We start from the raw sequence: 14,080 nt of genomic DNA, 5'->3' as shown, positions 1-14,080 counted from the left end.
TTGCGAAGCGAGACTATTACTGTTTTCTTGATGGATACTTGGGGTATAATTAGATTACATTAGCACCAGAAGATTAACAGAAAACAACATTCACCTGCTCGTATGGTACATTTGCATTTAGACGAATGCCATTTGGTTTATGTAATGCACCTGCTACATTTCAAAGATGTATGATGTCTATTTTTACTGACATGGTTGAGATTTGGAAGTTTTTATGGATGATTTTTTAGTATTTGGAGATACTTATGACGATTGCCTATCCAATCTAGCCAAGGTACTAAACTGATATGAAGAAACAAACCTTGTACTCAACTGGGAAAAGTGACATTTCATGGTACGAGAAGGTATTGTTCTAGGGCATCGGATAACAAGACATGGAATAGAGGTTGATAAAGCAAAGTAGATGTTATTGAGAAACTCCCACCTCCAACATCTGTAAAGGTGTTAGGAGCTTTTTGGGCCACGCCGGTTTCTATCGAAGTTTCATTAAAGACTTCTCCAAAATTGCTAAACCCTTATGCAAATTATTGGAGAAGGACACGACGTTAAAATTTGATGAAGAGTGCTTAAGAGCTTTCAACGATTTGAAGAGTTGACTAGTTTCGGCACCCATAATCACCACACCAGACTGGAATTTGTCATTTGAATTGATGTGTGACGCAAGTGACTTTGCGATAGGAGCTGTTATGGGCCAACGAAGGAACAAATATTTTCATCCAATCTACTACGCAAGTCGAACTCTGACAGGAGCTCAACTGAATTATACGGTAACAGTTAAAGAGTTACTTGCTATTGTGTTTGCTTTTGGCAAGTTTCGATCTTATATTGAAAGTACCAAAGTGATTGTCTATACAGACTACTCGGCAATTAAGTATTTGCTTGCCAAGAAAGACACTAAGCCGAGACTAATCCGATGGGTACTTCTACTTCAAGAGTTTGATTTAGAAATTTAAGATAGAAAGGGAGTAGAAAACCAAGTAGCAGATCACTTGTTCAAATTGGAGCCATAAGAAGGGAATTCTCCACTTATACCCATTCAAGAAACATTTCCAGATGAACACATACTAAAAGTAAATCATGCCCATAATACCCATTGGTTTCTGATATTGCTAACTATTTAGTTTGTGGTTTGATGCCGATGGATAAGACGTATCATCAAAGGAAAAAGTTTCTTCACGATGTGAAGTAATATTTCTGGGAAGAACCATACTTGTTTAAAAAGTGTCCAGATCAAATGATTAAGAGATGCGTGGCAGAAGATGAAGTACATAAGATTTTATAACATTATCACTCAGCTCCAAGTGGGGGACACTTTGGAGGTCCACATACTGCGGCCAAGGTACTTTAAGCTAGATTCTTTTGGCCAATACTATTCAAAGACGCATATGCTTACATAAAGAGTTGTGATCGATGTCAAAGGGTCGGAAATGTTACCAACAGAAATGAGATGCCTCAAACAAACATCATTGAGGTAGAATTATTCAATGTTTAGGGTATTTATTTTCTCAGTCTTTTCCCTCCGTCTTTTGGTTACAAGTACATCTTGGTAGCTTTAGACTACGTGTCTAAGTGGATTGAGGCTGAAACCTATTCGACAAATGATGCTAAGGTTGTGATGAAGTTTTTGCAGAAACATGTGTTCACAAGGTTTGGAACTCCAAGAGCCATCATCAGTGATGAAGGGTCCCATTTTGTGAACAAGTGGTTGAAATGGTTATTAGATAAACATGGAGTGCAACACAAGGTCTCTTTAGCTTACCATCTACAAACGAATGGGCAAGCTGAACTGGCAGACAACGAGATCAAAGGCATACTTGAGAAGGTAGTTTGCTCGAACAGACGAGATTAGTCCAAAAGACTGGATGATGTTTTATGGGCTTACAGAACAGCGTACAAAACACCTTTAGGGATGTTAACCTACAGGTTGGTCTTTGGGAAAGCCTGTCATCTGACCTTAGAGTTAGAGCACAAAGCTTACTGGGCCCTTCGACAACTCAATGTGGACCTTAAGCTTGCTAAAGAGAAACAAATGCTCCAACTCAATGAACTAGAGGAATTCCAAATGCTCTCGTACGAAAATGCCAAATTACTCAAAGAGAGACTTAAGAAATGGCATGACAAGCACATTCGAGTTCGAGAATTTGAAGTAGGCCAGCAAGTCTTGTTATTTAATTGCAGATTAAGGTTCTTTCTAGGTAAACTAAAATCACGTTGGTCCGGTCCATTCATCGCGTCTATCCATACAGAGTTGTTGAACTCCAAGGTAAGGGAGGTAATTTTCAAGTTAATGCTCAGCGTCTGAAACATTACTAGGGAGGTAAGATTGAACGGAGTCAAATTTCGTTCATCTTATGGGATGTTTAAATTTTCTTATTTTCCTTTTTTAATAAATAATTTAGGGTATATCTTCAGGATTAGTATCTTTAAATTCTGTCTAGGAGATTGAAACTTAAGTGGGACCGCTTGTGACCCCTCCAATCTTTCTTGGGAATTGATTTTAACATAAATTTTCGAGAAATTATTCCCTAAATAGAAAATTAAATTTTTGGTTTTTCAAATAAAAAGGTCAATTTTGATCCAAGTTTTAAATTTCAACTCAATTTCAAATTTTAATTAAGTCTAGGGACTTAATTGAATTATTTTTAAAATTTGATTGCTCTTTTCGTAAATAATAAAAATTAGGTGCCTCTTTTTGTAAATATTTTCAGAGGGCATCTAGAATAAATTTTTTTAATTAAAAAAATTTACAAATAATAATAAAGATGATAATATTTAATATATAATTATATCTATTATAATTTATATATTAATTTTTATCAACTTAGCATGAAATTAGGATTAGCTTAATTTTAATAAATTAATAGCATTAATAATTTAATATGCATATATTTTATTATTAATTGTTGTTAACTTTGAGTAGAATTAGAATTAGAATTTCTTTCTTTTAATTGTTAAATTATACTAAGAATTCTACTCTAATTCCTACTATTCTCATTATAAATTCCACCCTTTCTTCCCTCCATTCATTCATCACTCAAAATCCCAAAGCACAAAATCCTTTAAGTGCCACAAGCTCCTAGCCACAACATCACCCAACAGTCGGCCAACACACGCCCAGCAGACCTCACACACGCCTGTCCATCGCGCACTACTTTGCGCGCCTGGCCCTGTTCAGCACCTGCTGCTCCAGCCTCAGCTGCCCAAGCCGTGTCCCACACCTACGCCTAGCGCCTACACCAGGCCTGCTTGACGAGGCTCCACGCACTGCTCGCACACCCAGCCCAGCTCCTGCGTGCACTGTTGTCTACTCCCACGCCCTTCCACCTGCACACCTAATAGCGTTCCAACACCCGAGCAGCACACACCTTCACCCATCCTTAGCTAAATCCTCTAACCTACCTTAAATCGACCTCTTTTGCTTTCGAACTATTTTTTTTAGGAGTTCTTAAAAAAAGGTGGTAAGACCATATTTTCTCTTAAATTTTAATTTTATTTTTTTCTCAATTTATTGAATCATTAATAATTATTATTAATTAAATTTTTGAGAAAATATAATTTCCCATCTTTTGTTCAGGTTAATCATGCCTCGAAAGAGAACTCGTGCGTGCGCCCAAATAGATGAAACACAAAACAGGTTCCATTGTGAAGAAGCCAAAGCAAGATATGAGAGTATTTTCAATAATCAACAAATGCATCCAGAGAAAGGCTTTACATTGAAAGAGAGCAACTACAAAGACTTTATGTACGTATTCGTCAAGTTGTTGAAGCCCTCAATTGGGAATTATTTTGTGAGAAGAGACCTAGTGTGGACGAGGAGTTAGTGCACGAATTCTATGCGAATTTAACCTCAAGCGAGTTGACGGAAGTTCCAGTTCACAGAATCAAGGTACTAATAACTTCAAAAGCTATTAATGAGTTCTTTGAATTGCCTGATTTTGAAAACAACGATTATTCTTCCTTATAGAGCAATATAGAGCCTAAAAATTTACAAGAAATTCTTGAGGAACTTATAGTTTCAGGTTCTAAGTGGGCTGTGTCAAAGCAAGGAATCCACACTTGTCGAAGAGAATATTTGACACCACTCGCAAAGGTATGGTTTTATTTCATCCGATTCAGCCTTATGCCTAGTTTGTAACGCCCCAATTTTCAGGACTTCTGTGAATTTTGGTGAATTTTAGAATTTCTGTGTTTTGACTGTTTGGCGTAGGTTTAATTATGTTAGGGGGCCTCTAGAAGGCCCAAGTTTAAGATTAAGTCTAGGGTTTAATTAATTTTAATCCATAAGGGGAAAGGGGGCTCTGGTTAACAGGGGCCTTAAATATTATTTGGGTAAAATAAGACATAAGGAAGCAAGTGGCAAAGTGGCATGTGGTGCCATTGGGAAGGATATAAAAGTGGCATGAAAAAGTGTAGGAAGAGCCCAGGTTCGAGCCGCAAGACAAGCAAATAAGGTGTTTATTTTTTGTGCACAAAAAGGGGAGGTGATGGAACTCAAGGGGGAACTCTGTTAGGGAGAGTTTAAGATGAAAAGGGGATTGAATAAGGATAAAGATAAGGGAGGAAATCTAGGAGCTGATCAAGGAGCAAGAGGTGGCCGGGCAAGGGACTTTAGCATGGAAAATTTGACTAGGTATTGTAGTAGTGGGAATTTTGGCATTTGGGTGTGTTGTGCCGATTCTCTGACCATCCTTCCTTCTCCTCTTTTCTTTATTTTTTTCTCTCTACCTACCTTCTCCTCTTTTTTCTCCATAGTCGAATTCTTCTACCACTTTACTCTTCACCACTTCCTTATTCTTTTTATTTTTAAGCCTTACAGCTGAATATCACAAAAGCCGAAAACCCGAAGGTTCATATTGTCTGTACTGAATTCTCCTAGCAAACCTATTGATTTAATTTTCGTCTTTCATAATCCTTTGAGGTCAACTCTTTCGTTCTCTGAGCCCCAAACCTCTGTCGACAAAACCACTACAAAAACCCTCATCTCTTCTTCACTGTACTAAAAGCCGAAAACCCCATATTTTAGGGGCATAGCCGAATTCTTAGATCATTAAAGGATCGACTTCTGCTAGGATTTGAGGGTTAGATCTACATCAAAATCAAATAAGAGCTTAAGTGAAATTGTTGGCTGAAGAAACTGGTGGTAAGTTTTCAAATCTATTCTTTATTTCGGGATTTAGAAAAGCCGAAATCCCTAAAGGCTTAGGGAGGCTGTCGATTGGGCTTTAAGGCTCTAACGGATAGTGACAATTGTTTATTATGATGATAGTGCGATTCAGAGGCTGCTGATCAGAGGCTTGGACAAGGAGAAACGACTGAATCTAAACACAATCGCTAGTTTCGGCAAAGGTAGGTTCGCTAGTGCCAAAGTGCTTTGGGCCAAATGTGGTAAGGGGTTAGTTATAGTGCGTTTTAGTAGTTAGATTAACGTGTTAGTAATCTATTTGTAGGTAGTTCGTGTGTGGATCTCGTCAGCATATCGTCACAAATCAGGTGTGTAACTGACACCCTCTCATAGACTAGATTGGCAAAAGCCGAAAAGCCGAAATGCCGAAAAGTCGGTATTTTGGGAATTTACGAGTGTGCGAATGCTCACAAGATAGTTGGGTTTGTATATTTAGTAATCTAAAGTAACAAACTGTAGTTCGCGCGATTTAGTGCATTTTGATAATCTGGGCTTAATGGGCCAAAAATCGGGTTCATGGGCCAATGGGCCCAATTCGGTAAGTATGCGCGGTAAGTGTTCTGATGGTACGTAAATGGTTAGGATATGCATGAAAACCCTAAAAGTAGCTAAATTACTATAATACCCTTATGTATGGAAAATTACCATGATACCCCTAGGTGTAAATGACCGATATGCCCCTAGGGCTAATTTTGACTGAAAAGCATGTTGATTTAAATCTGTATGTTATATGCCATGAATGAATCTTTGTTGCATGGGGACATGGGTTATATTATGGAGGAAGCGTCCTGGTGGCTATGCCACAAATTATCTGATCTGGTGGCTCTGCCACGATTATCTGTATCTGGTGACTCTGTCATATTAACTGTTCTGGCAGCTATGCTGCACATTTCTGAGGCGTGTAGCGGTTTGGTGGGTCAAGTAGTCTCCCCACATGGTGAAAGGTCGGTAAGGGGGTGTATGTGGTTGGTTATGGGTTGGGTTCTGCATATGCATGAAATATCTGATATGATCTGTTGTGGGCCTATGGGCTTAATTCTGTATTCTGTTTCGGGCTAAGGCTGATTTATTCTGTTTCTGTGGGTTGAGCTGATATGGGCTATGGTTGGGTTAATTTTACACACTGAGTTTCCCCAAACTCATCCCCTATTTTCATCCATGCAGGTAATCCCCAACCAGGGTGGTCTTGGAGCTACAAGGGATTCGGAGTGGCCCTCGTATTGTAATATGGTTTTCTTCTGATGAACTGGACTTCATTTTTCATTTTCTTTGATGATTTGTGATGAACTGGACTTCATTTTTCATTTACTTTGATGATTTGGTTTTTCTATATAATAAGGCCGCTTTATTATTTTTCTTTGGGTTTTTGATTTATATTTTATTCTGATGAACTTAATTTATATTAACTATCAAAATGGGCTAGATCTAGGGCTTGTTTTCAAAAACATAAATTGATTTCAAAGTAACACGATCTTAAACTAGGCTTTTAATATGATAACGTTTTCAAAAATTAAATATGTTTTATTTTAAAATGAACATAATTACAATGGTAACCTAAAGAAATACACGATGTTAGAGTGTGGCAATGGCTGTGTGCATGTCTAGGATTGGATCCGAAAGAGCTTGGTACTTAAGCAGTCCGATGGACTCACCTCCTCTTTGGCATTTGTAAGTCAGTTGAAAGAGGAAGGATTGATAGTGGACAAGATTAGGACTATAAAGGAATTCCAAGATGTGTTTCCAGAGGAGCTTCCGGGATTGCCTCCAAATCGAAAAGTGGAGTTTGGAATCTACTTGTTGCTTGGAATGGCGCCAGTGTCTATCACACCGTATAGAATGGCACCAAAGGAGTTGGTGGAGCTAAAGGCACAAATTCAAGAGTTGTTGGATTGGGGCTCCATTAGGCCAAGCGTGTCTCCATGGGGAGCACCGGTGCTATTCGTGAAGAAGTAGGATGGTACAATGAGAATGTCCATTGATTACCGCCAGTTGAACAAATTGACAATTAAGAATAAGTATCCACTGCCAAGGATTGACGATCTGTTCGACCAGCTTAGAGGAGCGTCTGTATTTTCCAAGATCGACCTTCGATCTGGATACATCAGTTAAGGGTCAAGGAGGCGGATATCCATAAGACGGCGTTCAGGACTCAGTATGGTCATTACGAGTTTCTGGTTATGCCATTTGGGCTGACGAACACTCCTGCAACATTTATGGATCTGATGAATCGTGTGTTCCAACCATTTTTGGATCAGTTCGTAGTCGTCTTTATTGATGATATTCTGGTATATTCTGAAACTGCAGCAAAGCATGACGAGTATCTTCGTATAGTGCTACAAGTGTTAAGGGGAAGGAACTTTACGTGAAGTTCAGCAAGTGTGAATTTTGGTTGAGGGAGGTAACTTTCTTAGGACATGTGGTCTCTGCTGAGGGGATAAAGGTGGACCCTCATAAAATTGAAGCGGTTTTGGAGTGGAAGCTGCCTAGGTCGGTGTCAGAAATACGGAGTTTCCTAGGATTTGCAGGATACTACAGAAGGTTTGTGGAAGGTTTTTCTGTGTTGGCTGCACCTCTGAAAAAACTCATAAGGAAAGGGGTACCGTTTGTATGGACTGAGACCTAGCAGGAAGCTTTTGAAAAGTTGAAGAAAGTTATGACGGAAGCACCTGTGTTAATCCAGCCGGAGTCTGGGAAGGATTTTACTGTGTACATCGACGCATCACATGTAGGTTTGGGCTGCCTGTTAATGCAGGAGGGTAAGGTGGTTGCATATGCATCACGATAGCTTAAGCCTCACGAGGGGAACTATCCTACTCATGATTTGGAGTTGGCGGCAGTGATATTTGCACTTAAGATATGGAGGACATGTTAAGGGGATGTGTGATTGACTTTCAAAGTAGTTGGGAGGATTACTTGCCGTTGGCAGAATTTGCATACAATAACAGTTATCAGGCAAGTATTCGAATGGCACCGTAAGAAGCACTGTAATGACGAAGGTGTCGTACACCTAGTTGTTGGACGCAGCTAGGGGAGCGACAAGTTCTTGGACCGGAATTGGTGGCAGATACTGAGGATAAGGTCAGAATAATTAGAGATCATTTAAAAGAAGCATCTGATAGGCAAAAATCGTATGCAGATTTGAAGCGTAAGGAGATTGAGTACTCAGTAGGGGATATGGTCTTCTTAAAGGTTTCCCCTTGGAAGAAGATATTAAGGTTTGGTAAGAAAGGGAAGTTGAATCCGCGGTTCATTGGGCCTTATCGGGTTTTGAAGTGAGTAGGCCCGGTGGCTTATCAGTTGGAATTGCCTCTGGAACTAGACAGGATTCACGATGTTTTTCATGTCTCCATGTTAAGGCGTTATCGTTCTGACCCTGCTCATGTCGTGCCGGTTGCAGAAATTGAAGTACAAACTAATTTGACATTCGAGGAAGAGCCGGTGCAAATATTGGATCGAGATGTTAAGGTTTTGAGAAGGAAATCTGTCTCATTAGTGAAAGTGCTTTGGCGTAATCATGGCAGAGAGGAAGCTACGTGGGAACCAGAAGAGGCGATGCTACAGCAATACCCTCATCTGTTTGAATCAGGTAAAATTTAGAGGACGAAATTTCTTTAAGGAGGGTAGAGTTGTAACGCCCCAATTTTCGGGACTTCTGTGAATTTTGGTGAATTTTAGAATTTCTGTGTTTTGACTGTTTGGCGTAGGTTTAATTATGTTAGGGGGCCTCTAGAAGGCCCAAGTTTAAGATTAAGTCTAGGGTTTAATTAATTTTAATCCATAAGGGAAAAGGGGGCTCTAGTTAACAGGGGTCTTAAATATTATTTGGGTAAAATAAGACAAAAGGAAGCAAGTGGCAAAGTGGCATGTGGCGCCACTGGGAAGGCTATAAAAGTGGCGTGTAGAAGTGTAGGAAGAGCCCAGGTTCGAGCCGCAAGACAAGTAAATAAGGTGTTTATTTTTTGTGCACAAAAAGGGGAGGTGATGGAACTCAAGGGGGAACTCTGTTGGGAGAGTTTAAGATGAAAAGGGGATTGGATAAGGATAAAGATAAGGAGGGAAATCTAGGAGTTGATCAAGGAGCAAGAGGTGGCCGGCCAAGGGACTTTAGCATGGGAAATTCGGCTAGGTATTGTAGTAGTGGGAATTTCGGCATTTGGGTGTGCTGTGCCAATTCTCTGACCATCCTTCCTTCTCCTCTTTTCTTTATTTTTTTCTCTCCACCTACCTTCTCCTCTTCTTTCTCCAAAGTCGAATTCTTCTACCACTTTACTCTTCACCACTTCCTTATTCTTTTTATTTTTAAGCCTTACAGCCGAATATCACAAAATCCAAAAACTCGAAGGTTCATATTGTCTGTACCGAATTCTCCTAGCAAACCTATTGATTTCTTTTTCGTCTTTTTTCATCCTTTGAGATCAACTCTTTCGTTCTCTGAGCCCTAAACCTCTATCGACAAAACCACTACAAAAACCCTCATATCTTCTTCACTGTACTAAAAGCCGAAAACCCCATATTTTAGGGGCATAGCCGAATTCTTAGATCATTAAAGGATCGACTTCTGCTAGGATTTGAGGGTTAGATCTACATCGAAATCAAATAAGAGCTTAAGTGAAATCGTTGGCTGAAGAAACTGGTGGTAAGTTTTCGAATCTATTCTTTATTTCGGGATTTAGAAAAGCTGAAATCCCTAAAGGCTTAGGGAGGCTGTGGATTGGGCTTTAAGGCTCTAACAGATTGTGACAATTGTTTATTATGATGATAGTGCGATTCAGAGGCTGCTGATCAGAGGCTTGGACAAGGAGAAACGACTGAATCTAAACACAATCGCTAGTTTCGGCAAAGGTAGGTTCGCTAGTGCCAAAGTGCTTTGGGCCGAATGTGGTAAGGGGTTAGTTATAGTGCGTTTTAGTAGTTAGATTAACGTGTTAGTAATCTATTTGTAGGCAGTTCATGTGCGGATCTCGTCAGCATATCATCACAAATCAGATGTGTAACTGACACCCTCTCATAGACTAGATTGGCAAAAGCCGAAAAGCTGAAATGCCGAAAAGTCGATATTTTGGGAATTTGCGAGTGTGCGAATGCTCACAAGATAGTTGGGTTTGTATATTTAGTAATCTAAAGTAACAAACTGCAGTACGCGTGATTTCGTGCATTTTGATAATTTGGGCTTAATAGGCCAAAAATCGGGTTCTTGGGCCAACGGGCCCAATTCGGTAATTATGCGCGGTAAGTGTTCTGATGGTACGTAAATGGTTAGGATATGCATGAAAACCCTAAAAGTAGCTAAATTACTATAATACCCTTATGTATGGAAAATTACCATGATACCCCTGGGTGTAAATGACCGATATGCCCCTAGGGCTAATTTTGTCTGAAAAGCATGTTGATTTAAATCTGTATGTTGTATGCCATGAATGAATTTTTGTTGCATGGGGACATGGGTTATATTATGGAGGAAGCGTCCTGGTGGCTATGCCACAAATTATCTGATCTGGTGGCTCTGACACATATATCTGTTCTAGTGGCTCTGCCACGATTATCTATATCTGGTGACTCTGTCACATTATCTGTTCTGGCAGCCATGCTGCACATTTCTAAGGCGTGTAGCGGTTTGGTGGGTCGAGTAGTCTCCCCACATGGTGAAAGGTCGGTAAGGGGGTGTATGTGGTTGGTTATGGGTTGGGTTCTGCATATACATGAAATATCTGATCTGATCTGTTATGGGCATATGGGCTTAATTCTGTATTCTGTGGGTTGAGCTAATATGGGCCATGGTTGGGTTAATTTTACACACTGAGTTTCCCCAAACTCATCCCCTATTTTCATCCATGCAGGTAATCCCCAACCAGGATGGGCTTGGAGCTGCGAGGGATTCAGAGTGGCCACTCGTACTGCAATATGGTTTTCTTCTGATGAACTGGACTTCATTTTTCATTTACTTTGATGATTTGGTTTTACTATGTAATAAGGCCGCTTTATTATTTTTCTTTTGGTTTTTGATTTATATTTTATTATGATGAACTTAATTTATATTAACTATCAAAATGGGCTAGATCTAGGGTTTGTTTTCAAAAACATAAATTGATTTCAAAGTAAAACGATCTCAAACTAGGCTTTTAATATGATAATGTTTTCCAAAATTAAATATGTTTTATTTTAAAATGAACATAATTACAATGGTAACCTAAAGAAATACACGATGTTAGAGTGTGGCAATGGCGGTGTGCATATCTAGGATTGGATCCGAAAGAGCTTGGTACTTAAACAGTCCGACGGACTCATCTCCTCTTTTTCGGTTTCCTACCTGGTGCACAGCGTCCATTCACTTTAACCCTTAATGAATTAATCCTTGAACATCAAGTACGATTTTTCTGGACTGGGAATGAAAAAATGTTTTAACGGTTTGATGTGGCACGTCAGATCCGGTCATAATGTCTAGGCTGGGTTTGGGGTGTTACATAGTTCACATGGAACTACAATTTCATTAGAGCGAATGGTCTTATTATACTCGATTTTAACTAGAAAGACCATTGATGTGGGAAAAATCATCTTGAGAGAAATGCGGAATTGTGCCGTCAAACGTTCTGGCCCAGCTTACTTTCCCTTTACAATAACAATTTTGTACTTGAAAGCTAAATTTCTTGGAAAGGTAACGAAGACAGGCTATAGCCAGGGCACAATCACAGATTGGGACCTCTACCGAGTAGCTAGAGAATCTGTTCTACAGCAACGAGTTCAAGAAATTGAGGACCCCAAAGAAGAAGAAGATCCCACAATACAATCAGCTGAAGTACCAGATAAGGTGGAACCAATAGAACCAGAAGCTGACCTTGATGTCAAAACTTCAATGTTCAGAGCTCAACTGCCTAGCCCAGATTTTCGAGATGAGCTGTCAAAGTTGATGGACATAATGCAGCATATGCAATGGCAGTAACAAGCTTACTGGAGATAGTAAAAAATAAGGGATGACTCGATGAGAAGTGATCTGAAGAAAATTTACAATGACCCATTTATTTTTGTGCCTGAGTTTCTAGATTTCATATCTGAACCATGGAGTCCATTATCGAAGAAAGAGCGAAGAGATTCATGCAAAGGCAATAATGATGGAGCAAAAGATGAGTCGAATTCGGAAGGATCTGTAAATAAATAAAAAGGGAAGATCTTGACTTTATTTTATTTTTTTGTTTTTAGGTTATTTTAGGATTAAGTTAATTAGAATTTTTTATTCTTGCCTAATAAAATAAGAGATGAAAATCATTAATAAAATTTGAGGAAGTCACAAAGTATAAAGTGTTGTAATAGATATATACATGTCTAGGATTGGATTTAGAGAAAGCTTGGTACTTAAGCAGTCAAATAGAATCACCTTCTCTTTTCTAAAATCCTACCTGGTGTATAGTATCTATTCACTTTAAACAATGAGGACATTGTTCATTTTAAGTAGAGGGACCGAAAAATTGAATTATATCCACTCAGAATAATTTTTTTCCTTTTAATTATGATTAGGATATATTTTGTTCAATAATTTGAAATTTTGTTAAGTATGCTAAACTTCAGTATAAATAAAGTTCTATTATTTCAGTAAATTATTATGTTAGCTTAATAACGATATGAATGTATTTCTAATAAAGTATGCAAATCGTACCATAAATTTTTAGTTCCTTACGAAAGTTAGGCATGCATGAAAGTTTAAGTCTTTAGAATTGACCTAGTAGTTTTTCGGGGTGAAATCCTAGGAAGCATGGAACATTGGAAATGATTTAGGCAACCTTTTTTTGGACCGTTTGAGGCTTCCAAGCCAACCATGATGAAAATTTTATCCTTTGAAACCTAACTTTGAGACTATATGGCCTAATTTTATTTGAACCCTTGCAAATTTAGCCATCACTTCTCTCTTAACTATCTTAAAATTGTCCCAAACACTGGACTTAGTACTATTCAAAGTATTCTTTAAAAATAAGTTTGAGGGAGTTAAAAAGAAATATCAAATGCTCTAAAATTGTAGTGCATTCAGTAAAATGCTCGTGTTAAAAAAAAAGAGCATGAGTTCTTAAAATAAGATGTACAAAAGAGCATATGAAAGCAAAGTAAGTTGGTGTATTGAGGGAAATTATTCCAAGGGTCCAATTGAAGCTGAATCTAGGGTTTAAAAGCCTAATTTATCTATCTTTTACCTACCCCTAAGCCCAAACACGTTACAACCTTGTTAAAGACCTATTGATTCAAAGTTCTAATGCTACCTGCATTAGTGGAGAGAAATTGCTACCTTTAACATATGAAGGCATAAGTTAAACTTAATGATTGCAAATCTTGAATAAGGGAATAAAATTAAATTGGTAAGGTTTAACATGATTTTATTAGGACGCATTTAGTCTAATTTTTTCTATCATAAGAATGATTGAGATTAATTTGAACGATATATATACTAAAGTAAGCATAACTATCAAATTTCTTATTTTTGAGCATAAGTATATTAAATTCATAATTCTGGGAAGAATGCTGTTTTGAAGGAATTTTTCAAAGGTGTTTATGAGAAATTATTTTTGATTTGTGCATTACTCGGGACGAGCAATGAATTAAGTTTGGGAGTGTGGAAACACAAAAATTTACACACTTTTTCTTACCCTTTTTAACTTAAATTCATGCGAATTTGGTTAAATTCTTGTCGAAAAATAATCAATTTTTATAAAATAATTAAAGTGCACTTAAAATATGAACATGTTGAATTTTAGTTAATTTTATAATTATTTTTGATGAACTTTGGTTATTTTCGACAGATTTGCACAAAGGGCGAAAAATGGCTCGGCAGACACTGCTAGAAGCACGAAACTGAGAAGCAATTTGAAGTATCGAGGTGAACTAAATTTCAGCCTGAGACGGTCTAAAATTATATGT

The sequence above is a fragment of the Gossypium hirsutum genome, chromosome A01, assembly GCF_007990345.1.
Source record: "Gossypium hirsutum isolate 1008001.06 chromosome A01, Gossypium_hirsutum_v2.1, whole genome shotgun sequence".
Lineage (NCBI taxonomy): Eukaryota > Viridiplantae > Streptophyta > Magnoliopsida > Malvales > Malvaceae > Gossypium > Gossypium hirsutum.
This window is presented reverse-complemented; position numbering follows the sequence as displayed.